General features: G+C 43.3%; 1 protein-coding gene across 1 annotated transcript in view; it reads left to right on the top strand.

The window, feature by feature from the left end:
* Window positions 1-848: 848 nt before the first annotated feature.
* Window positions 849-24,525, top strand: part of LOC115195904 (zinc finger protein 385B-like) — a 76,327-nt gene continuing 52,650 nt past the window's right edge. Inside the window, exon 1 of the mRNA XM_029756247.1 lies at window positions 849-924. The gene's annotated coding sequence lies outside the window, so the exon portion shown is untranslated. The remainder of the gene's footprint in view (window positions 925-24,525) is intronic.

A 24,525-nucleotide genomic window follows, 5' to 3' on the forward strand; every position in this document is an offset into this window, starting at 1 on the left:
TCGTCTTTAAAAATGTGTGTGTCTCTGGTGTATCACATTTGCTCGGACCTTGCGGGGGGCCCCACGAAACTATGTGCACGTGTGTGTCATTGATTTCTCTCACTTTATGCTGTGTGTGCATGCGTGTGGTGTGTACATGTGTGCGTGCAGGCGTGTGTGTGCATGTGAGAAAAACAGCGTGACAGAGACTAACAAGAGTAGACAGGCCATTGGGTTGTTAGCTGCTTGGTTAGATAGTGAGAGGAATAACATGATCTGAACATCAATCAATCACACACACACACACACACACACACACACACACACACACACACACACACACACACACACACACACACACACACACACACACACACACACACACACACACACTTATTTCCAACTTACTCAGAAGTGTCACTGTGAACTAGTCTTTCCTCATCTCATTTGTTATCTCTAATGGCATGGCTTGTCTGTGTGTGTGTGGGTGTGTGTGCCTGCGCACATGTGGTGCCAGCTTGTGCGTGTGTGTTTGTGTGTGCGTCTTTCTCTCTTTCCTCCCACAGAGTGAGGGGTTTTCTCAGGGGGAATTGAGCCAGTGTCTAGGAAGCTGCGGAGATGTGCTGATCTTAGTGTGTTTTCATACTGACGATAAGGCTCAGAGGCAAGGCGTGCTAGTTCTCCACCACTCAACACAGTGCAGCATTTCTTTCTCTCTCTCTCTCCCTTTCTCCCATTTCCCCTACTATCTCTCCCTCTATCGCTCTCTTTCTTTGTCCCCCTTTCTCTCTCCCTCAATCTCCTTCTCTCTGTCTCTCTCTGTCCCTCTACCCCCCCCCCCACACACACACACTCCATCTCTTAAAATAGGAGGACACAGATTCTATTCAGCATTGGGAGGGAGTTGTGTGTGTGTGAATATGTGGACCAGTCTACTGAGCCGAGGTGAGCGATGCTGTTCCGTTGTTGCTGATTTGTTTTCAGTACTGCTGTGTTTACAGAACTCGTAGCTGGTAACAGTACAGCAAATGCATGACTTCAACATTTCTTTCAGTTTATTGATTTCATTGTAATGGTTCGCTGCTTTGAGTGAATAAGTGTGTGATATACAGTGTCTCTGTTAGGTTACAGTATGCCAACAGATTTTTTGATTTCTTGTCTTTTTGTATTGACATTTGAGATGCATTTTTTTTAATGGGGTATAGTATTTTGATTACACAGTTATGGACAACTCTCTATAGCTGTAAAGGGGTTGCCGTGAATTTGACAGTAACTTACAGGCAGCTAGTGGTAAGTAAGTTACTGTATTTCATATTGCAGTACAACTACTGTAATCTAAATACAGTATCAAAGCAAGTACTGAGTAATGACATGCAGTAAAATACCGTAGAATTGACTGTATTATACTGTTAAAAGAATATATATGTAGTAATTCTACGGTAATTGGAATGAACTAATAAATGAATGTATGAATTAATTAAATTCATTAAGGGCAGATGGGGTTTGTATTTCACAGTATTATACTGTAATTACATGGGATTGGTGCAAGCAGGTTGGCTGATAGCTAATGTGTTTACATTCTGTCCCAAGATGGCGTAGCAGTCAGACGTCTTTGTCCTTCGTCTTGTCCCATGTGTATATATATATATATATTTACATTTTTTCTTCACATATCTTTTTATATATATTTTTTCTAAAAACTCAACCTCAAAACACTCTCCTGCAACCCTCCTCACCAATTAAAAAAAAGAATAAGTATTATTAACCTCAAAGCTGAAATCCTCAACAGAAGCTAGCCAGAGGTTAGCCAGAGGTTGGCCAGTTAACTGGCTAACGTTGGAGTTCAGCTAGACACGGTTAGTGGTCATCAGCTATCCCTTAGCTCAAAAAGCTATCGCCAGTTTTGTACAGCACGACTCAGACCAGAGCATACCGGACCTATTTTCTCTCCATGTTCCCGGATTTCTACCGCAGGCTCTGGACATCTACACCTGGATCTTGCAGCTAGCTAGCTGCTACCCGAGTGACTATTGGCTAACGTCAGTCCCGGAGCTAACATCAATTATTCCGGAGCTAGCCATCTGAAGAGTTCCATCAGCCACTCCTGGGCTGCAATCACCTATCCGGACCCGTTTTACTGTCGATGCGGAGCCCCATCGGGCCTTCATGACTGGACTACCAACGTTATCTGCCCGAGGGAGTTATCCAACTGGCCCCTCCGTCGCAACGTAACCTGAACGCCCATCTGCGGCCTGCTAATCGTTAGCTGTCTTATCGGCTGATATCTGATTAGGTCTATCGGCCGATTTTCTTGGGCCACTATAACTATAACTATTTTGCCAATTGGACTGGTCCCCCCTACCACACGAAACCCCACTAATCTACAGACGGAAACGCATGAGGTGGCTAAATACAGACCTCCCTCCATCTTATGCCAGGTTGCTACCTATGATCCGGCTAGCTGTCTAAATCACACGGGACCCTTATGATCACTCAGCTAAGCATGCCTCTCCTTAATGTCAATATGCCTTGGCCATTGCTGTTCTGGTTAGTGTTTATTGACTTATTTCACTGTAGAGACTCTAGCCCTGCTCATTATACCTTATCCAACCTTTCAGTTCCACCACCTACACATGCTATGACATCTTCTAGAGACAATATCTCTCTCATCACTCAATGCCTAGGTTTACCTCGACTGTATTCACATCCTACCATACCTTTGTCTGTACATTATACCTTGAAGCTCCATCGCCCCCAGAAACCTGCTCCTTTTACTCTCTATTCTGGACGTCATAGACAAACAATTCTCATAGTTTTTAGCCGTACCCTTATCCTGCTCCTCCTCTGTTCCTCTGGTGATGTAGAGGTGAAATCAGGCCCTGCAGTGCCTAGCTCCACTCCTATTCCCCAGGCGCTCTCTTTTGATGAATTCTGTAACACAGAAGTCATCAAAATGATTTCTGTGTTACAGCTAAATGCAGCATTAACCTTTGATGATCTTCATCAGATGACACTCCTAGGACATTATGTTATACAATACATGCATATTTTGTTCAATCAAGTTCATATTTATATCAAAACCCAGCTTTTTACATTAGCATGTGACTAGCATTCCCACCGAACACTTCCGGTGAATTTACTAAATTACTCACGATAAACGTTCACAAAAAACATAACAATTATTTTAAGAATTATAGATACAGAACTCCTTTATGCAATCGCTATGTCCGATTTTAAAATAGCTTTTCGGTGAAAGCACATTTTGCAATATTCTGAGGAGATAGCACGGCCATCACAGGCTAGCTATTTTGACACCCACCAAGTGTGGTACTCACCAAACTCAGAATTACTATTAGAAAAATTGGATTACCTTTGCTGTTCTTCGTCAGAATGCACTCCCAGGACTTCTACTTCAATAACAAATGTTGGTTTGGTTCCAAATAATCCATAGTTATATCCAAATAGCGGCGTTTTGTTCGTGCGTTCAAGACACTATCCGAAGGGTAAAGAAGGGTGACGCGCACGACGCGTTTTGTGACAAATTTTTTGAAATATTCCATTACCGTACTTCGAAGCATGTCAACCGCTGTTGAAAATCAATTTTTATGTGATTTTTCTCGTAAAAAAGCGATAATATTCCGACCAGGAAAACCTGTTTTTGTTCAAAGACCAAAAAATAAAAACATGGTGTCGGCTCGTGTTCTCAGATCGACCACTATCCAAATGCACTACTGTTTTTCAGTCATGGCCTGCAAAGTCACCATTCATCGTTCTGGCACCTTCTGAGAGCCTATGGGAGCTTTAGAAAATGTCACGCTATACCAGAGATCCCCTGTTTTGGTTAGAGATGATCAAGAAGGCCAAGAAATAGTCAGAGAGAGCGCTTCCTGTTTGGAATCTTCTCAGGTTTTGGCCTGCCAAATGAGTTCTGTTATACTCACAGACACCATTCAAACAGTTTTAGAAACTTTAGGGTGTTTTCTATCCGAATCAAACAATTATATGCATATTCTAGTTACTGGGCAGGAGTAGTAACCAGATTAAATCGGGTACGTTTTTTATCCGGCCGTGCAAATACTGCCCCCTATCCCCAACAGGTTAATACTCCAGCCATCCTACAATCTAAGCTTGATGCTCTCAATCTCACACAAACTATCAATGAACCTACCAGGTACCACCCCAAAGCCGTAAACACGGGCACCCTCATAGATATCATCCTAACCAACTTGCCCTCTAAATACACCTCTGCTGTTTTCAACCAAGATCTCAGCGATCACTGCCTCATTGCCTGCATCCGTAATGGGTCAGCGGTCAAACGACCTCCACTCATCACTGTCAAACGCTCCCTGAAACATTTCAGCGAGCAAGCCTTTCTAATCGACCTGGCCCGGGTATCCTGGAAGGATATTGATCTCATCCCGTCAGTGGAGGATGCCTGACTATTTTTTTTAAATGCCTTTCTCACCATCTTAAATAAGCACGTCCCATTCAAGAAATTTAGAACCAGGAACAGATATAGCCCTTGGTTTTCCCCAGACCTGACTGCCCTTAACAACACAAAAACATCCTGTGGCGTTCTGCATTAGCATCGAACAGCCCCCGTGATATGCAACTTCTCAGGGAAGTTAGAAACCAATATACACAGGCAGTTAGAAATGCCAAGGCTAGCTTTTTCAAGCAGAAATGTGCTTCCTGTAACACAAACTCCAAAAAGTTCTGGGACACTGTAAAATCCATGGAGAAAAAAAACACCTCCTCCCAGCTGCCCACTGCACTGAGGATAGGAAACTCTGTCACCACCGATAAATCCACTATACTTGAGAATTTCAATAAGCATTTTTCTACGGCTGGCCATGCTTTCCACCTGGCTACCCCTACCGCGGTCAATAGCACTGCTACTCGCCCAAGCCTTCCCCATTTCTCCTTCTCCCAAATCCAGTCAGCTGATGTTCTGAAAGAGCTGCAAAATCAACCCCTATTACTAGCCTGTTCAACCTCTCTTTCGTGTCATCTGAGATTCCAAAAGATTGGAAAGCAGCTGCTGTCATCCCCCTCTTCAAAGGAGGGGACCCTCTTGACCCAAACTGCTACAGACCTATATCTATCCTACCCTGCCTTTCTAAGGACTTCGAAAATGCAGTCAACAAACAAATTACCGAGCATTTCGAATCACACCGCACCATCTCCGCTATGAAATCTGGATTCAGAGCTGGTCATGGGTGCACCTCAGCCACGCTCAAGGTCCTAAACGATATCGTAACCGCCATCGATAAGAAACAATACTGTGCTGCCGTATTCATTGACCTGGCCAAGGCTTTCGACTCTGTCAATCACCACATCCTCATCGGCAGACTCAATAGCCTCGGTTTCTCAAATGATTGCCTCGCCTGGTTCACCAACTACTTCTCTGATAGAGTTCAACGTGTCAAATCGGAGGGCCTGTTGTCCGGGCCTCTGGTAGTCTCTATGGGGGTGCCACAGGTTTCAATTCTTGGGCCAACTCTTTTCTCTGTATACATCAATGATGTCGCACTTGCTGCTGGTGAGTCTCTGATCCACCTCTACGCAGACGACACCATTCTGTATACTTCTGGCCCTTCTTTGGACACTGTGTTAACAACCATCCAGACGAGCTTCAATGCCATACAACTCTCCTTCTGTAGCCTCCAACTGCTCTTAAATACAAGTAAAACTAAATGCATGCTCTGCCCGCCCGCCCGTCCAGCATCACTACTCTTCATGGTTCTGACTTAGAATATGTGGACAACTACAAATACCTAGGTGTCTGGTTAGACTGTAAGCTCTCCTTCCAGACTCACATCAAACATCTCCAATCTAAAGTTAAATCTAGAATTGGCTTCCTATTTCCCAACAAAGCATCCTTCACTCATGCTGCCAAACATACCCTCGTAAAACTGACCATCCTACCGATCCTCGACTTCAGCGATGTCATTTACAAAATAGCCTCCAATACCCTACTCAATAAACTGGATGCAGTCTATCACAGTGCCATCCGTTTTGTCACCAAAGCCCCCATATACCACCACTGCGACCTGTATGCTCTCGTTGGCTGGCCCTCGATTCATACTCGTCGCCACTGGCTCCAGCCAAACCCACTGGCTCCAGGTCATCTACAAGACCCTGCTAGGTAAAGTCCCCCCTTATCTCAGCTCACTGGTCACCATAGCAGCACCCACCTGTAGCACGCGCTCCAGCAGATATATCTCTCTGGTCACCCCCAAAGCCAATTCCTCCTTTGGCCATCTCTCCTTCCAGTTCTCCCCTGCCAATGACTGGAACGAACTACAAAAATCTCTGAAACTGGAGACACTTTTCTCCCTCACTAGCTTTAAGCACCAGCTGTCAGAGCAGCTCACAGATCACTGCACCTGTACATAGCCCATCTATAATTTAGCCCAAACTACCTCTTCCCCAACTGTATTTATTTATTTATTTTGCTCCTTTGCACCCCATTATTTCTATTTCTACTTTGCACTTTCTTCCACTACAAATCTACCATTCCAGTGTTTTACTTGCTATATTGTATTTACTTTGCCACCATGGCCTTTTTTGCCTTTACCTCCCTTATCTCACCTCATTTGCTCACATTGTATATAGACTTATTTTTCTACTGTCTTATTGACTGTATGTTTGTTTTACTCCATGTGTAACTCTGTGTTGTTGTGTGTGTCGAGCTGCTTTACTTTATCTTGGCCAGGTCACAATTGTAAATGAGAACTTGTTTTCAACTTGCCTACCTGGTTAAATAAAGGTGAAATAAATAAATAAATAAAAAATTACAGCATATCAATTAATATTTAGTATTTTATATCACTTGCACTTCCAGAGGTCTTATCAAAAGCTTCCAAATTGACAGTGACTACAGGGCAAAACTGACCAAAAGGAAATGGCAAAATGCTCAACTGTTAAAGTTTTAAGACTTGCTCCAATCTGTCCCCTATACATTTTAATTTCATGGGACACTACTACTACATACCAGCTAAATTGGTACAGCATTGTTTAAATATGTTAATGTGCCAGAAACAGCAATACCATGCACCCACTCGTGGTCAAAATGTTTTTGGCACTCCAAAAATACGGTACTGTACTGTATTCTGTGGGATGGAATTACAGTATCATTCAAAATTATTTCCCTGGCCACAAACCTTTCCCACAATGCACAATAAATTACAGTATGCTTCAGTAAATAGTTTCACACTATTTTACTTGTCACGACTCCCGCCGAAGTCGGCCCCTCTCCTTGTTTGGGCGGCGTTCGGCGGTCGACGTCACCGGCTTACTAGTTGCCACCGATCGATGTTTCACTGTTCGTTTGGTTTTGTCTTTATTGTGTACACCTGTTTTTGATTTCCCTAATTATGTTTATTATTTAACCCTCTGCATTTCCTGTTTGTCTTGTCGGCGATTGTTTCCTGTTTTGTGTTCTTGGAGGGGTTGTTCCCCAATCCTGTATTAGAAGAAGTTTATTCATGAATTTACACTCATCCATGTGTCCTGCGCCTGACTCCGACACTTCTTCTAACTAGTGCATTACAGTACTGCTGATAATACCCCAAATGACCGTATAAATTACAGTTTCCGTTACAGTGTGTCTGTGCATGTGCTCTACTCCATCTACTTGGGAATCAGAAGGTGTGTGTGCATGCGTACAGCGTGTGACTGTAGATTGTTGATACGAGAGTGAGGGCTGTTTTATTCTGTAACAGACAATCATGACTGTGTGTGTGTGTAAGAGAGAGAGGGTTTGTGACTGTGTGTGTATTTTCTTTGGTTGTGCGTGTGTGCATGCGTGACTGTGTGTGTTTGTTTGCTGAAAGAGCTATTTTGAGTTTGGAGTTTTCTCCTCTGTCATTACGTAGAAAGCTCATTCAAGAGGTCAACATCACACCGTCTGTCTCTCTGTCTGCATGTCTGCCTGTCTGTCTTGCCATTGGCCATCAGAAATTAGTGTGGCTACCGTGCACGCAGTATATTGGTCAATTCTAATGCCCATTGATTGTATTTATTGATGTTGTCTGGATTTGAATGTATGTCCAGCATTACACATTATGTACTTCAACCTTATGTAGTTCAATTACTGTAGCTCAATAGACACAGTATTAATGTGGAGAATAGCTTTAAATCTGCTTTGCAGTGATGGGAGGAACTCCATATTGCCGTCTCACACCATGCCACTTTTATGGGGGGCTGAAAAGTAGTCAGTCTGCTTAATACTTGCCCTTAGGCCCCCTTATATTGAGTTGCGTTCATTAGGGTACACAACAAAAAATCCTTTAAAACATTTCGCAAGGGTAAACGAAAATTAACATTTCTATTGGACAAATCCAGGTAGTATCTATCCCTTTATTTCGGACCCCTTTCTTACATGTCATGCTTAATGAACACAACCCTGTTGGTGTGATGCTTTAGCCTCGCAGTCCACTGCTCCTCCACAATACAACTCCAGTTCATAGCCTGGAGGAACCATGGAGAAATGGTTTTTCAGACATTTGCCCTCAGACAGGCTGGCTGGAGTTAATACAAAAATATATATTTTTATGTGATGTGCATGTAAGTTCCTCTGGATAATTTTTACTTGCTCTCTCTGCTGAGTTAATTTATTCTTTGTCAGATGCTCTTGAAGTCTCTTCTGTGATGTATTCATTCTCAGCGCTTAACAACAAAATCCATTAAGCCCACCTTGTACCATGGAAATGACTGAGGTTTTGTTAGATGGAGATGGAGGAGGGAGAGGTAGAATTATATTAAAGTTGAAATCTGGGATTCAAACAACGTCAAAGCATCCACCCTGCCAGTTTTTCTGATAAACAACTAAGGGGTTGGGGCGTGAAAAATGTAACTCTATCATATTCATAGATGGAGCTATGGATGCAAGGATCAATGACTATATATCATTACTTTAAAAGTCAAAAATGGTATGTACCAATCCCAAATTGCAATTTCAGTACAACTGAAGTAAGTGCCTTTTGAAATTTGTGCGTCTTTGCACTTTAATATGAGAGTTCAATGCAATTTAATTACATTTTAATCAACTCCAACAACCGACACACTACTGATTTAGAGAAGTACCAAGATCAAATATTGGATGAATAATGTGAGGAATGTCTTTAGAGATCAAATAGTAGTTTCGGAATTACCGGTAGCGGTGCGTGGGTAAAATCAATGGGGAAGCCAAGCCAGAAAAAAAAGTAATATAACAACCTACAGTTGAAGTCGGAAGTTTACATACACTTAGGTTGGAGTCATTAAAACTAGTTTTTCAACCACTCCACAAATTTCTTGTAAACAAAACATAGTTTTGGCAAGTCAGTTAGGACATCTACTTTGTGCATGACACAAGTCATTTTTCCAACAAGTGGTTACAGACTTGTTGGAAAAATATTTCACTGTATCACAATTCCAGTGCATCAGACGTTTACATACACTAAGTTGACTGTGCCTTTAAACAGCTTGGAAAATTCCAGAAAATGATATCATGGCTTTAGAAGCTTCTGATAGGCTAATTGACATCATTTGAGTCAATTGGAGTTATACATGTGGATGTATTTCAAGGCCTACCTTCAAATTCAATGCCTCTTTGCTTGACATCACTGGAAAATCAAAAGAAATCAGCCAAGACCTCAGAAACAAAATTGTAGTCCTCCACAAGTCTGGTTCATCCTTGGGAGCAATTTCCAAAAGCCTGGAGGTGCCACATTCATCTGTACAAACAATAGTACGTAAGTATAAACACCATGGGACCACACAGCCATCATACCGCTCAGGAAGGAGACGCGTTCTGTCTCCTAGAGAGGAACGTACTTTGGAGCGAAAAGTGCAAATCAATCCCAGAACAACAGCAAAGGACCCTGTGAAGATGCTGGAGGAAATATGTACAAAAGTATATATGTCCACAGTAAAACGAGTCCTATATTGACATAACCTGAAAGGCCGCTCAGCAAGGAATAAGCCACTGCTCCAAAACCGCCATAAAAAAAAGCCACACTACGGTTTGCAACTGCACATGAGGACAAAGATTGTACTTTTTGGAGAAATGTCCTCTGGTCTGATGAAACAAAAATAGAACTGTTTGGCCATAATGACCATCGTTATGTTTGGAGGAAAAAGGGGAGGCTTGCAAGCCAAAGAACACCATCCCAACCGTGAAGCACGGGGGTGGCAGCATCATGTTGTGGGGGTGCTTTGCTGCAGGAGGGACTGGTGCACTTCACAAAATAGATGGCGTCATGAGGTAGGAAAATGATGTGGATATATTGAAGCAACATCTCAAGACATCAGTCAGGAAGTTAAAACTTGGTTGCAAATGGGCCTTCCAAATGGACAATGAGTCCAAGCATACTTCCAAAGTTGTTGCAAAATGGCTTAAGGACAACAAAGTCAAGGTACTGGAGTGGCCATCACAACGCTCTGTCCTCAATCCCATAGAAAATGTGTGGGCAGAACTGAAAAAGTGTGTGCGAGCGAAGAGGCCTACAAACCTGATTCAGTTACACCAGCTCTGTCAGGAGGAGTGGGCCAAAATTCACACAACTTATTGTGGGAAGTTTGTGGAAGGCTACCCGAACCGTTTGACCCAAGTTAAACAATTTAAAGGCAATGCTACCAAATACTAATTGAGTGTATGTAAACTTCTGACCCAATGAGAATATATATATATATATATATATATATATATCCTGAGCATTCTTATGTCTCCTAGATATAGAACAAACACCTCAAAACCTTGTTTCTTATAATACATTTTTTTTACTGTCTTTTTTGCCATTTATGAATGTGTTATTCAGTGCGTTTCTTTGGGCTATAGTATGAAAGGCCAAATTCAATATATTCTCCAAATAAATGTATCCCATAAGTGGTCCTAAGATTCAATATCAAATAGTTAAATGATCCATAGTGTGACCACCTTAAAACAATTCGATATGTCAGTTTAGAACCCCCTCAATGGTTTAGACTTAGTCACCCTATTCTTACAAATGTAGTGCACTATGTAGGGACATTTGAAGTAGCACACTATATAGGAATAAGGTGAAATTTGGGACACAACCAGAATGCCAAAGCCTAGGCACTACATCCTGAGATCAATAGGAACCCAATGAAAGTTTCAGAAGGCTCCCATCCAATTACTGGCATTATTCAAATCCCAAGCTTGCTAAACACTGCATTGTTAAATGGTGCATATGTTGTTTGATGTTAATTTCAAGAGCTTGAAGCCCTCAGAAGTTCCCACCTTTGACTGGTTAGACTGTAGAGACATTGAGGGGACTTTTTGTTGTGAATGGTGCCAATAAAAATAACGAAATGATGGACTTGTTACTCTTTGAACTTTTAATTATACAGCACTATAGGTCAATACACACAGCATTGTGAAAATGCCTTCAAATCGGTTGTTTGTCTCAGAACATGTGGCTTTGAAAGCATTGGACCCAGCCACATTTCTTTGTTTGATAAATCCTGACTTTTGTATGGTTGGTCTACCTGTCAACCTGTCTGCCTGCCTGTTTGTCTTTCTGTTCATCTATCCTTATTTGGCACTGTATGAAGCAAAGCAAAACCGCGCTTTACCAACCTCTTTCAGTAGTATGTTCCGTCAGCTCAAACGACAGTGACAGTTAGAAAGCGATGACTCCATCGCCTCATTCACACTGTCACACATACAGCACCCCCACCAATGCTAAAGAGGTATTTCAGCATAAAGATTATCTGGAAGGTATGTCCCATTCTACTCAATGTTAATATGATGTTGTAAACATTGTGGGAATAAAAGCTGGGCTCAGGCCGGAGTGTATGATCTGTGATTGATGAGTGTGTCAGCTGTTTGGGATGAAAGGCCATTATCACTGGGAGATACAATTATAGATCATGACACGGTTGGATTTCACTGGGAGCTCTGTTACCTCTGTCTACTAGCTTAGTCTACACACAGCACCACGCTACTGTAGTTGTGTTGAGGGGAAAACTCATGCTTTTGTATTGGTAAGGAAACAGGACAGCATTATGTTAGCCTCAGAACATCTTTACTAAGACAATACTGGATATGCTGTAGAGAGCATATGGCTTCTGTAGCATAATGCTTCAGCTCTGGTTAATGATATGATGGTGTGAATAAATAAGAGGTGCTTGTATATGCTTCAATTCAAGAGGGCTAAGTCAGGGGTGTCATACGAATTTCAGTCTCCCCTCAAATTTGGGCACACACTGCAAATTTGGATATAATGCCCTGCCCCCCCGAAAAAATGCTTCTGTGTTTCGATGCTCCCGGACTATAGATTTTATTTAGGTGATTAACAGTCACATAATTCAGAAATACTTTCCCCTGCCCCCTCTGCTTGTCCATCTTGTTCATGCTTCTATAGGACCTTACATTAGATCAGACTCTCCTACCCACATGCAAAAGCTCAACAGGAAATTCACTTATGAATATTCATTGAAAAACAAGAACAAGAATAGTTTCCTTTGGCAAACCTCGCCCAGTGTGGTCTAGAATCCATTTGGTGAGAGTGTTGTTCTGTTGAATGATCACAGTGAAAACCTATGGTCTCTCTGTCTCCTTGCTATGAGCCAGAGTGTTTGGAACGGGGAGAGCAAAGGGGAGAGGGGAGAGCAAAGACTCCATCGCATGCAGACCCTAAACCAGGAGTGTCAAACGTCCGGCCCACAGGCCGGATCAGGCCCGCAAAGGGGTTTAATCCGGCCCGCGAGATGATTTTGTAAAGTATAAAAATGAGCTGCAATTTTTCAATAAAAGAAACTGCTGTTCCAATTGCGTCAACTGGATGGCGCAATAGCAATTGTGTTAAGCAAGCAAACTGTTTGTACCGGAGCAGAGCAAGTAGGTCAAGCAAGTGCAGCCAGTCCGGATGAGCTACTTTGTTTTGCCCGCGATATTTATTACGGCTTCTACTTTTAACATTATGTGCTTTGGCACCCTCATTGCCCCAATATGGCTCTGTCAAAAAAGAGAAAAGTGGACGCAGAGTGCAGTGTTCCAAGAAAAATGGTATTAAAACAAAGATCGTATTAAAACAAAGAAAACAATCTGAAGTTGTTGTTTTTAAGTTATATATACCATGATTTTACCGGTCCGGCCCACTTGGGAATAGATTTTCCTCCATGTGGCCCCTGAGCTAAAATGAGTTTGACACCCCTGCCCTAAACCCTTTCTATCCTCTCCTTACATTACCTGTCACACGTGGAGGAGATTAGGGCTGGGGTGGGGATGTGTAAAATAAGGATATGCATGTAACCAGAACCAACAACAGCACATGCTTTCTATTCAATGCTGCTTGGTTGTAGTGTAAAAGCATCTCACTAGGCCTTTGGAAATTGATACTGAAATTGATTTGTCACACTGCTTTGCTTTATCTTGGCCAGGTCGCAGTTGTAAATGAGAACTTGTTCTCAACTTGCCTACCTGGTTAAAAAAAGGTGAAATATATATATTTTTTAAATACCATGGTTTGGATCTCAGCTGTATCCCAGATGGCACCATATTCTCTGTTAATGAACTTCTATTTTAACCAGGGCCCATTGGACTCTGGTCAAAGTAGTGTAGATAATAGGTTGCCAATTGAGACACATACCTATAACGACACAGGGCGGGACCCAGATGCAGACACGGGAGGCAGATGGTTCGAGTCTCTTGTTTATTGAAATACAAGGGGCAGGCAATGGGCAGGTCGGGGAGAGGCTGAAGTTTATAAACCAGGTAAGAGTCCAAAAGGTACAGTGGGAGCAGGCAGGCTCGAGGTCAAGGCAGGCTGAATGGTCAGGCAGGCAGGCAGACTTAGTGTAGCCAAACTTCATATCAATTTGTTTAAAGACCCAGTGCAGCCCAAATGGGATTTCCCTGTGTTTTATATATATTTCCACTAGGGCTGGGCGATAAATCAGTATCAATAATTATCCAGGTAATTACTTCCCTCAATAACGATATAAACACGTTTAGATTCATTTTCGATAATGTCAATATAGAATAATTAAGTACAGCAGTCCATTTCACCTCTGTGACGCAGTAGGAACGTGCGGAGGAGTGACAATATGCACATGGAAAGGTATACGTTCACTAAAAACCACTTAGAACCTCGAGTGATGGAGTAGCCACTATTAACCACGAAAAATGAGTGTTGTAGGCGAAACATTGGCAGTGATAGCCATGGAGAAGGAGCAGCTTCCAACAAAGAAATTATTGATAAAAAGTGTTAAAATGTTTCAGTAATTTGGAAGTGTTTTGGCTTTTTGAAGTCCGACAAAGAGCAGAGCAACGTTCGGTGCAAATTGTGCCGTAGATAGGTGGCTACGAAGTCTGGTAATACGACAACCCTTTTTCAACATCTGAAGCAAAATCACTCTTTGGAACATGCAGGAAGTTTGAGTTTGCGTCACATTATTGATAAACGCCATTCAAGAACCAGCCAATCTAGGGATGTTTGCCCGAAGCAGTCAACACTGACAGTGTTTCTGCCCTACAAGCAAACATCGAAAAGACACAAAGATATCACAAATGCTATTATGGATTGCATTGCTAAGGACATGCTACCAATTACCACAGTCGAAAAAGGAAGGTTTCAAGACACTTATCAATTTAATTGACCCCAGGTACGTGCTCCCTGGCCACAAACATGGAACAAATTTCCTTCAAGTATAATTTTATGTGTAGCTCACTTAATTATATATTTTTTAACTTTATTTAACTAGGCAAGTCAGTTAAGAACAACTTCTTATTTACAATGACGGCCTGCCGGGGAACAGTGGGTTAACTGCCTTGTTCAGGGGTAGAACGACAGATTTTTACCTTGTCAACTCGGGGATTCGATCTAGCAACCTTTCGGTTACTGGCCCAACGCTCTAACCAAAGTCTGTTGAGGCATTCTTGAGTTCGAAGCAGATATGCACCACACTATGAGGTTGGAATAATACTGTGAAATTGTGAAAATGTTGATAATGCCCTTTTAGTGTCAGAGCTGTTTGAAAAGACCGTCTGAAATTTCAACCTGTTTTGGTGGGATGGAGTTTTGGCCTGCCTGGTGACATCACCAGGCCGTAAATTAGTTATAGACCAATAAGAAAGAGTTCCAAACCTCTCTGCAAATAACAGCTAGCTCACCTCTGGACTGAGACACAACCACTATGATCCTACTCCACTCCTATGAACAAGACAGCTGTCATACCACCAGAGCTGAGCCTGCCTCATAACTTTACAATGGTAGAATCACAGTGGAGTGGGTTGTGTAACAGAACAGTAGTTATACCCCACCTGACGTGGCTGCTCATCCCACTCCACATGGAACTACATTTCAAACAGCGATGATAAGCTCCAAGCAAGGCTCCATAGGTAATATGAGCACTACTGGTCCAATCTTAGTGTAATAAGGAGCTAGTTGGTCTTAGTGATCTTGTAGGAAGATTCCTTGTGAGACCTGGGTTCCATGTAGCACAGCTTTTGTGCATTTTAAATAGCATACACTTAGCATACACTCTCCACAATGCTTATGTAATTATCTTTGTGCAGAAAAACTCTGTTGTATCACCGCCGTTGTGCCAAATCTGTTGTACATCGAAACAACTTCCGGTCCGGAGCGAGCAGTCGCACTTCGCTTCGCTCCACAGGTAATATTACACTTCTTTACATTACAACGGTTTGGTTTGTTTGATCTGAGCAATATTCTCTTAGCTATCAAAGATAATTGTGTAGTTTAGAGTAATTAGAGTAATTACCGAGGCCAGCTATTTTTTCGTCCTCCTAACGTAGTCAACACTGCTAGCTGCTAGCTGCTAGCTAGTCAACACCGCTAGCTAGCCAACCGTTACCGACTAGCAGCGCTGTAGATACTAATACATTACAACGGAACGATTTGACTAGTGCAGTGTTAGCTAGCTAGCTACATAGCTGTCTTTGTCATAGCTTGATAATTGTGTAGTTTAGTAATTATCTAGGTTAGCTAGGTTAGCTAGCCAGCTATTTCCGTCCCCCGCGACGCCATTGTTCCATACCTAGCCAACTATTACCGACGAGCAGCATTGTAGAAACTAAATACATTACAAAGGAACGTCTTGATTAGTTATGTTATGTTAGCTAGCTACAAAGTTGCTTTTGTATAATAGCCAACCTCTACCAACTAGCAGCACTGTAGAAACTATTACATTACAACGGGACGACTTGATTAGTGTAGTGTTGTGTTAGTTAGCTAGCTAGTTAGCTAGCATTTGTCATTTTAGTCAATAAGATTTTCGCAACGTAAGCTTAACTTTCTGAACATTCGAGACGTGTAGTCCTCTTGTCATTCCAATCTCCTTTGCATTAGCGTAGCCTCTTCTGTAGCTTGTCAACTATGTGTCTGTCTATCCCTGTTCTCTCCCCTCTGCACAGGCCATACAAACGCTTCACACCGCGTGGCCGCTGCCACTCTAACCTGGTGGACCCAGCGCGCACGACCCACGTGGAGTTCCAGGTCTCCGGCAGCCTCTGGAACTGCCGGTCTGCGGCCAACAAGGCTGAGTTCATCTCAGCCTATGCTACCCTCCAGTCCCTAGACTTCCTGGCGCTGACGGAAACATGGATTACCACAGATAACACTGCTACTCCTACTGCTCTCTCCTCGTCTGCCTACGTGTTCTCGCATACCCCTAGAGCATCGAGCCAGCGGGGTGGTGGCACTGGAATCCTCATCTCTCCCAAGTGGACATTCTCTCTTTCTTCCCTGACCCATCTGTCTATCTCCTCATTTGAATTCCATGCTGTCACAGTTACCAGCCCTTTCAAGCTTAACATCCTTATCATTTATCGCCCTCCAGGTTCCCTTGGAGAGTTCATCAATGAGCTTGATGCCTTGATAAGTTCCTTCCCTGAGGATGGCTCACCTCTCACAGTTCTGGGTGACTTTAACCTCCCCACGTCTACCTTTGACTCATTCCTCTCTGCCTCCTTCTTTCCACTCCTCACCTCTTTTGACCTCACCCTCTCACCTTCCCCCCCACTCACAAGTCAGGCAATACGCTTGACCTCATCTTTACTAGATGCAATTCTTCCACTAATCTCATTGCAACTCCCCTCCTAGTCTCCGACCACTACCTTGTATCCTTTTCCCTCTCGCTCTCATCCAACACTTCTCACTCTGCCCCTACTCGGATGGTATTGCGCCGTCCCAACCTTCGCTCTCTCTCTCCCGCTACTCTCTCCTCTTCCATCCTATCATCTCTTCCCTCTGCTCAAACCTTCTCCAACCTATCTCCTGATTCTGCCTCCTCAACCCTCCTCTCCTCCCGTTCTGCATCCTTTGATTTTCTCTGTCCCCTATCCTCCAGGCCGGCTCGGTCCTCCACTCCTGCGCCGTGGCTCGACGACTCACTGCGAGCTCACAGAACAGGGCTCCGGGCAGCCGAGCGGAAATGGAGGAAAACTCGCCTCCCTGCGGACCTGGCATCCTTTCACGCCCTCCTCTCTACATTTTCGTCTTCTGTCTCTGCTGCTAAAGCCACTTTCTACCACTCTAAATTCCAAGCATCTGCCTCTAACCCTAGGAAGCTCTTTGCTACCTTCTCCTCCCTCCTGAATCCTCCTCCCCCTCCCCCCCTCCTCTCTCTCTGCGGATGACTTCGTCAACCATTTTGAAAAGAAGGCTGATGACATCCGATCCTCGTTTGCTAAGCCAAACGACACCGCTGGTCCTGCTCACACTGCCCTACCCTGTGCTTTGACCTCTTTCTCCCCTCTTTCTCCAGATGAAATCTCGCGTCTCGTGACGGCCGGCCGCCCAACAACCTGCCCACTTGACCCTATCCCCTCCTCTCTACTCCAGACCATTTCCGGAGACCTTCTCCCCTACCTCACCTCGCTCATCAACTCATCCTTGACCGCTGGCTACGTCCCTTTCGTCTTCAAGAGAGCGAGAGTTGCACCCCTTCTGAAAAAACCTACACTTGATCCCTCCGATATCAACAACTACAGACCAGTATCCCTTCTTTCTTTTCTCTCCAAAACTCTTGAACGTGCCGTCCTTGGCCAGCTCTCCTGCTATCTCTCTCAGAATGACCTTCTTGATCCTAATCAGTCAGGCTTCAAGACTGGGCATTCAACTGAGACTGCTCTTCTCTGTGTCACGGAGGCTCTCCGCACTGCTAAAGCTAACTCTCTCTCCTCTGCTCTCATCCTTCTAGACCTATCTGCTGCCTTTGATACTGTGAACCATCAGATTCTCCTCTCCACCCTCTCCGAGCTGGGCATCTCCGGCGCGGCCTGCGCTTGGATTGCGTCCTACCTGACAGGTCGCTCCTACCAGGTGGCGTGGCGAGAATCTGTCTCCGCACCACGTGCTCTCACCACTGGTGTCCCCCAGGGCTCTGTTCTAGGCCCTCTCCTATTCTCACTATACACCAAGTCACTTGGCTCGGTCATATCCTCACATGGTCTCTCCTATCATTGCTACGCAGACGACACACAATTAATCTTCTCCTTTCCCCCTTCTGATAACCAGGTGGCGAATCGCATCTCTGCATGTCTGGCAGACATATCAGTGTGGATGACGGCTCACCACCTCAAGCTGAACCTCGGCAAGACGGAGCTGCTCTTCCTCCCGGGGAAGGACTGCCCGTTCCATGATCTCACCATCACGGTTGACAACTCCCTTGTGTCCTCCTCCCAGAGTGCGAAGAACCTTTGCGTGACCCTGGACAACACCCTGTCGTTCTCCACTAACATCAAGGCGGTGACCCGATCCTGTAGGTTCATGCTCTACAACATTCGCAGAGTACGACCCTGCCTCACACAGGAAGCGGCGCAGGTCCTAGTCCAGGCACTTGTCATCTCCCGTCTGGATTACTGCAACTCGCTGTTGGCTGGGCTCCCTGCCTGTGCCATTAAACCCTTACAACTCATCCAGAACGTCGCAGCCCGTCTGGTGTTCAACCTTCCCAAGTTCTCTCAAGTCACCCGCTCCTCCGCTCTCTCCACTAACTTCCAGTTGAAGCTCGCATCCGCTACAAGTCCATGGTGCTTGCCTACGGAGCTGTGAGGGGAACGGCACCTCCGTACCTTCAGGCTCTGATCAGGCCCTACACCCAAACAAGGGCACTGCGTTCATCCACCTCTGGCCTGCTCGCCTCCCTACCTCTGAGGAAGCACAGTTCCCGCTCAGCCCAGTCAAAACTGTTCGCTGCTCTGGCACCCCAATGGTGGAACAAGCTCCCTCACGACGCCAGGACAGCGGAGTCAATCACCACCTTCCGGAGACACCTGAAACCCCACCTCTTTAAGGAATACCTGGGATAGGATAAAGTAATCCTTCTAACCCCCCCCCAAAAGATTTAGATGCACTATTGTAAAGTGGTTGTTCCACTGGATATCGTAAGGTGAATGCACCAATTTGTAAGTCGCTCTGGATAAGAGCGTCTGCTAAATGACTTAAATGTAAATGTAAATGTACATCAGTTGTACAACATGAGTGTGTAAGGGGCATTTGATTACATTAGATATGCCCTCAAGTCACCAAGTTGTTGCATAACTGACATGGTTATAAATTAATAATAATAATACAATAATGTTGTTGCATTCCCCTGGCTTTGAAATATGCACTGTGGTCCTACTATATTTCACAGTGAAAGTGTTCCTTAAGTGAACAGCCAGCAGAAGGATGTTGAAGTGAATTGTGAAGGTGTTTGAAAGAGCGTTGATGATGATTGTACTTCTGCTTCAAAATCTAGGAGATGGCACACTAGTTATCAAGCTGAGAAATCCCCCTCCTGCTGACAATCCCAAAGAGGAGAGTACATCTGTTGTTATTGTGGAAACTCATGTCTTCCTGTCAACTTAAATTGAATGATAACAATGCACCACTCTGAATATAGCAGTGAACATCTGAAATATCACCCTGACTGAATGACTGAACTATCACTTGGTGACTCGATGAAATGGCATTCGCACCGATATCGTATAGCTGGTGTACATACTGCACTGCTGTCCGAGTAGACCTGTTTCCACTGCTAACAGTGAAAGGATGTATCAAGTGTGTGTGTGTGTGTGTGTGTGTGTGTGTGTGTGTGTGTGTGTGTGTGTGTGTGTGTGTGTGTGTGTGTGTGTGTGTGTGTGTGTGTGTGTGTGTGTGTGTGTGTGTGTCCGTGGTTGTGTTGTTTGTACGTGAGCATGCGTGTGTGTGTGTCTCTGCTTGTGCACATGCATACATACCAATGTGTGGGTAAAGCTGAAACACAGCGAGGGTGATGTTTTGTGATGGGAATTCATTGATGGCTGTGAGCATGAGCTCGACCATTTGTTTTCTTTGTCAAACCCCTTTGTTCATTCAATTAATGCAATGGTAGGCTATGGCATTGTGCTTTATATCTTTACATTATGCTTCATGACAGCTTATGAGAAGTGCATCTAGGGCATTTTGTTGATTCCTTCTGTTAATATGTGGTCTCAAAATAGTGAAGAGAATGCAATGGAAGGCAATTTCATTTGATCGATTTTATTGTGTATGCTACTATATTCAGCATCTCATTTACAGTGTGAGTCATACAACTGTTTTGTGTTTTGTCTCCTGTTTTTTACCTTTTAGTGGACTTTTCAAGTGCATAAAGTGCCTTGATATTCATCCAAATGAACGATTTCACAAGAAATCTGAGATACACTCTGTGTATGTGAAACTAATAGCATTATTGGCTGCTGAAATTAAGACGGGTTAGCGTTTAGCTACAAATTAGATGTGCCTGGGTTGGTGTCTGAAGTGGTTTACCTGCATGTTTGTTTCATTGGGCATCGTCACCTCTTCCTGTCCTCGTCCTGTGAACTTCACATCTAAGCATTTCATTTTAATGTACTGTATTTCATTGTATTTTATTATTCAACATTTTTTCGAGCAGGTGTGAACTTCACAGAAGTGTTCTTTAAGTTAGGCCTAATTGCAATGGTAGGTTCTATATCTTATACAAGCATTGCTGTAGCCTGTTTTCCAATTGTTCTGCCACTGGCTTTGACTTATAAAGGCAGTCTATGTTTATTTCCCATGTGGAATCTGGACTTTCGTTTTCTGTAGAGCACGCTGCTCTACAGAAAACGCTTTCCCAAACTCGGTCCTGTGGTTCCCAAGGTTTGCATATTTTGTTTTTTTGCCCAAGAACTATACAGCTGATTTAAATAATAAATTCATTATCAAGCTTTAATTATTTGAATCAGCTGTGTATTGCTCGGGCAAAAAAACTAAACCTGCACCCCTTAGGGTCCCAAGGACCGAGTTTGGGAAATGCTGCTCTAGAGAGAGATCCCAGGTGGTCCCGTATTTATGGTTTCAATCACACTAGAAATTGCTAATAGCTCCCACATTGAGATCCACCACTCTCTTTTCATTTTATGCCAACATGTTGGATTTGTCTTTGCATTTGTCCATACTAGCAAGCGATATTTAATTATGACTTAATTATGTGGGATGGAGACTCAGTGTTATGCACAGATGCTCTGAAGTTTAAATGTTTTAAAGAAGTGGGGCATATTTTCTGTTCAGTGACCACCCTGTTCACTGCTCTAACCCAACTCTGCCTTGACCAATTCAATCAACCAAAGCCAAATGCAAACCTTATGACTGGCAGGTCTCTACTTATTAGCCTCTGTTCCCACCAGGTCATCTGCCTCTGCAATTGAATCAGTCCTCCCTGGCATGCGGACCCAAGTATGTGACATGCCCTGATTTCATATCACCCAGTCTGCATCAGGTGTTTCTAATAGAAGGGAACCTTCAATCTTCTCACAAAAACGTCTGTAGCATCCGAACGGTTTGGCCTCCCCACTATTATGACCCCTCTATGGAAAGATGAGACTCTCACGAACACGTTTTGCTCTAGGACCCCCACAAGCTCGTGGGACTCATCTGACGTCAGTACAGCCGATCTGCCAACTTCTGTCTGTACCGTCCGAACAGTTTGGGCTACACACTAATATTTCTGTGGATAGGTGAGACTCTCACGAACAGGTACACTACCGTTCAAAAGTTTTGGGTCACTTCGAAAGTTCCTTGTTTTGAAAGAAAATGTGGGAATGTGATGAAAGAAATAAAAGCTGAAATAAATAATTCTCTCTACTATTATTCTGACATTTCACATTCTTAAAATTAAGTGGTGATCCTAACTAACCTAAGACAGGGAATTTGTTACTAGGATTAGATGTCAGGAATTGTGAAAAACTGAGTTTAAATGTATTTGGCTAAAGTGTATGTAAACTTCCGACTTCAGCTGTAAATGGCATTGACCTTGACCCTGGAGTAGAGGAACTTCAACTCTTATACTATAATACCCCATAATGACAGAGTGAAAACATGTTTTTAGAAATGTTTGCAAAATGGTTTTAAGATGAAGTACAGAAATATCCAATTTACATAAGTAGTCGAAACATGTTAGAATTACCTTTGGCATCAATTACAGCTGTAAGTCTATAAGAGCTTTGCACACCTGGATTGTATAATATTTGCACTTTTTTTATTCTTCAAGCTCTGTTAAGTTGGTTATTGATCATTGGCAGACAGTCATTTTCAAGTCTTGCCATATATTTTCAAGTCAAAACTGTAACTAGGCCACTCAGGAACATTCAATGTCGTCTTGGTATGCAGCTCCATTGTATATTTGGCCTTATGTTTTAGGTTTTTCACCTGCTGAATAACTGAATTTGTCTCCCAGTGTCTGTTGGAAAACAGAGTGAAACTAGGTTTTCCTCTAGGATTTTGCCTGTGCTTAGCTCTATTCCGTTTATTTTTATCCCCAAAAATCTCTCTAGTCCTTGCCGATGACAGGCATATCCATATCATGACGCAGCCATCACCATGTTTGTGGTACTCAGTGATGTGTTGTGTTGTGTTGGATTTGACAAAACATAACGCGTTGTATTCAGGATATAAAGTTAATTTTTTTGCCAATTCTTTTTCAGTTTTACTTTGGTGCCTTATTGCAAAACGGATCCATGTTTTGGAATGTTTGTATTCTGTACAGGCTTACTTCTTTTCACTCTGTCATTTAGGTTAGTATTGTGGAGTAACTACAATGTTGTTGATCCATCCTCAGTTTTCTCCTATCACAGCCATTAAACTCTGTAACTGTTTTAAAGTCACCATTGGCCTTATGTCGAAATCCCTGAGCAGTTTCCTTCCTCTCACGCCAAGGTTCTTAGAACTCTGGGAGGTGGACACAATGGAGTTGTCAACCGTGATGGCGAGATCATGGAACGGGCAGTCCTTCCCCGGGAGAAAGAGCAGCTCCGTCTTGCCGAGGTTCAGCTTGAGGTGGTGATCCGTCATCCACACTGATATGTCTGCCAGACATGCAGAGATGCAACTCGCCACCTGGTTATCAGAAGGGGGAAAGGAGAAGATTAATTGTGTGTCATCTGCGTAGCAATGATAGGAGAGACCATGTGAGGATATGACAGAGCCAAGTGACTTGGTGTATAGCGAGAATAGGAGAGGGCCTAGAACTGAGCCCTGGGGGACACCAGTGGTGAGAGCACGTGGTGCGGAGACAGATTCTCGCCACGCCACCTGGTAGAAGCGACCTGTCAGGTAGGACGCAATCCAAGAGTGAGCCGCGCCGGAGATGCCCAACTCGGAGAGGGTGGAGAGGAGGATCTGATGGTTCACAGTATCAAAGGCAGCAGATAGGTCTAGAAGGATGAGAGCAGAGGAGAGAGATGTAGCTTTAGCAGTGCGGAGAGCCTCCGTGACACAGAGAAGAGCAGTCTCAGTTGAATGACCAGTCTTGAAACCTGACTGATTTGGATCAAGAAGGTCATTCTGAAAGAGATAGCAAGAGAACTGGCCAAGGACGGCACGCTCAAGAGTTTTGGAGAGAAAAGAAAGAAGGGAGTAGTTGTTGACATCAGAGGGATCGAGTGTAGTGTGCAATTTGATGTTTTGGTGCCGCTCGGGCAATTTTAAAATATTGAGGAATGTTGTTGTTTTCTTGTAAATGTGTGTTGTGTGGTATTTTACTAGTTTTATATTGTAGTTGATGTTAGATTTTCTCTTATGAAATTATAGATGCAAGGCTCCCTTGTGAAAGAGACCCTTGTATAAATGGTGACTCCCTGCTTAAATAAAGGTAATATAAAAAAATACCTTTCTTTACATTTCCTTTGAGGATCCTCCGCTCCTCCAAAGCCACATGCCAAAGTGTGTTTTTGTCTGAAAAGATCTTGAAAAAAAAGTTGGACACGTTTTATGAAACTCTACTGTGATGTATTCGTCCTGTTGTGATGTATAGCTGCCGAAATTGCAAACTTATGATTGATTTATCGTTCTCGTTTCCTTTTTAATTGAGTTTCAGCCGTTATACGCTTTTATAGAATTATGTCTGCTTACACATCACCAACAATGGATTATGTGATGATCTAAGTGAAGAGCTATGAGCTATAATGTTCTAAGAGATTTCAAGTTACATTTTAGTGTGTGTAAGACTGATTTTCTATAGCCTGTATATATACTACCGTTCAAAGGTTTGGAGTCACTTAGAAATGTAATTGTTTTTGAAAGAAAATAACATTTTTTGTTCATTTAA

The sequence above is a fragment of the Salmo trutta genome, chromosome 6 (genome assembly GCF_901001165.1).
Source record: "Salmo trutta chromosome 6, fSalTru1.1, whole genome shotgun sequence".
Taxonomy (NCBI): Eukaryota; Metazoa; Chordata; class Actinopteri; order Salmoniformes; family Salmonidae; genus Salmo; species Salmo trutta.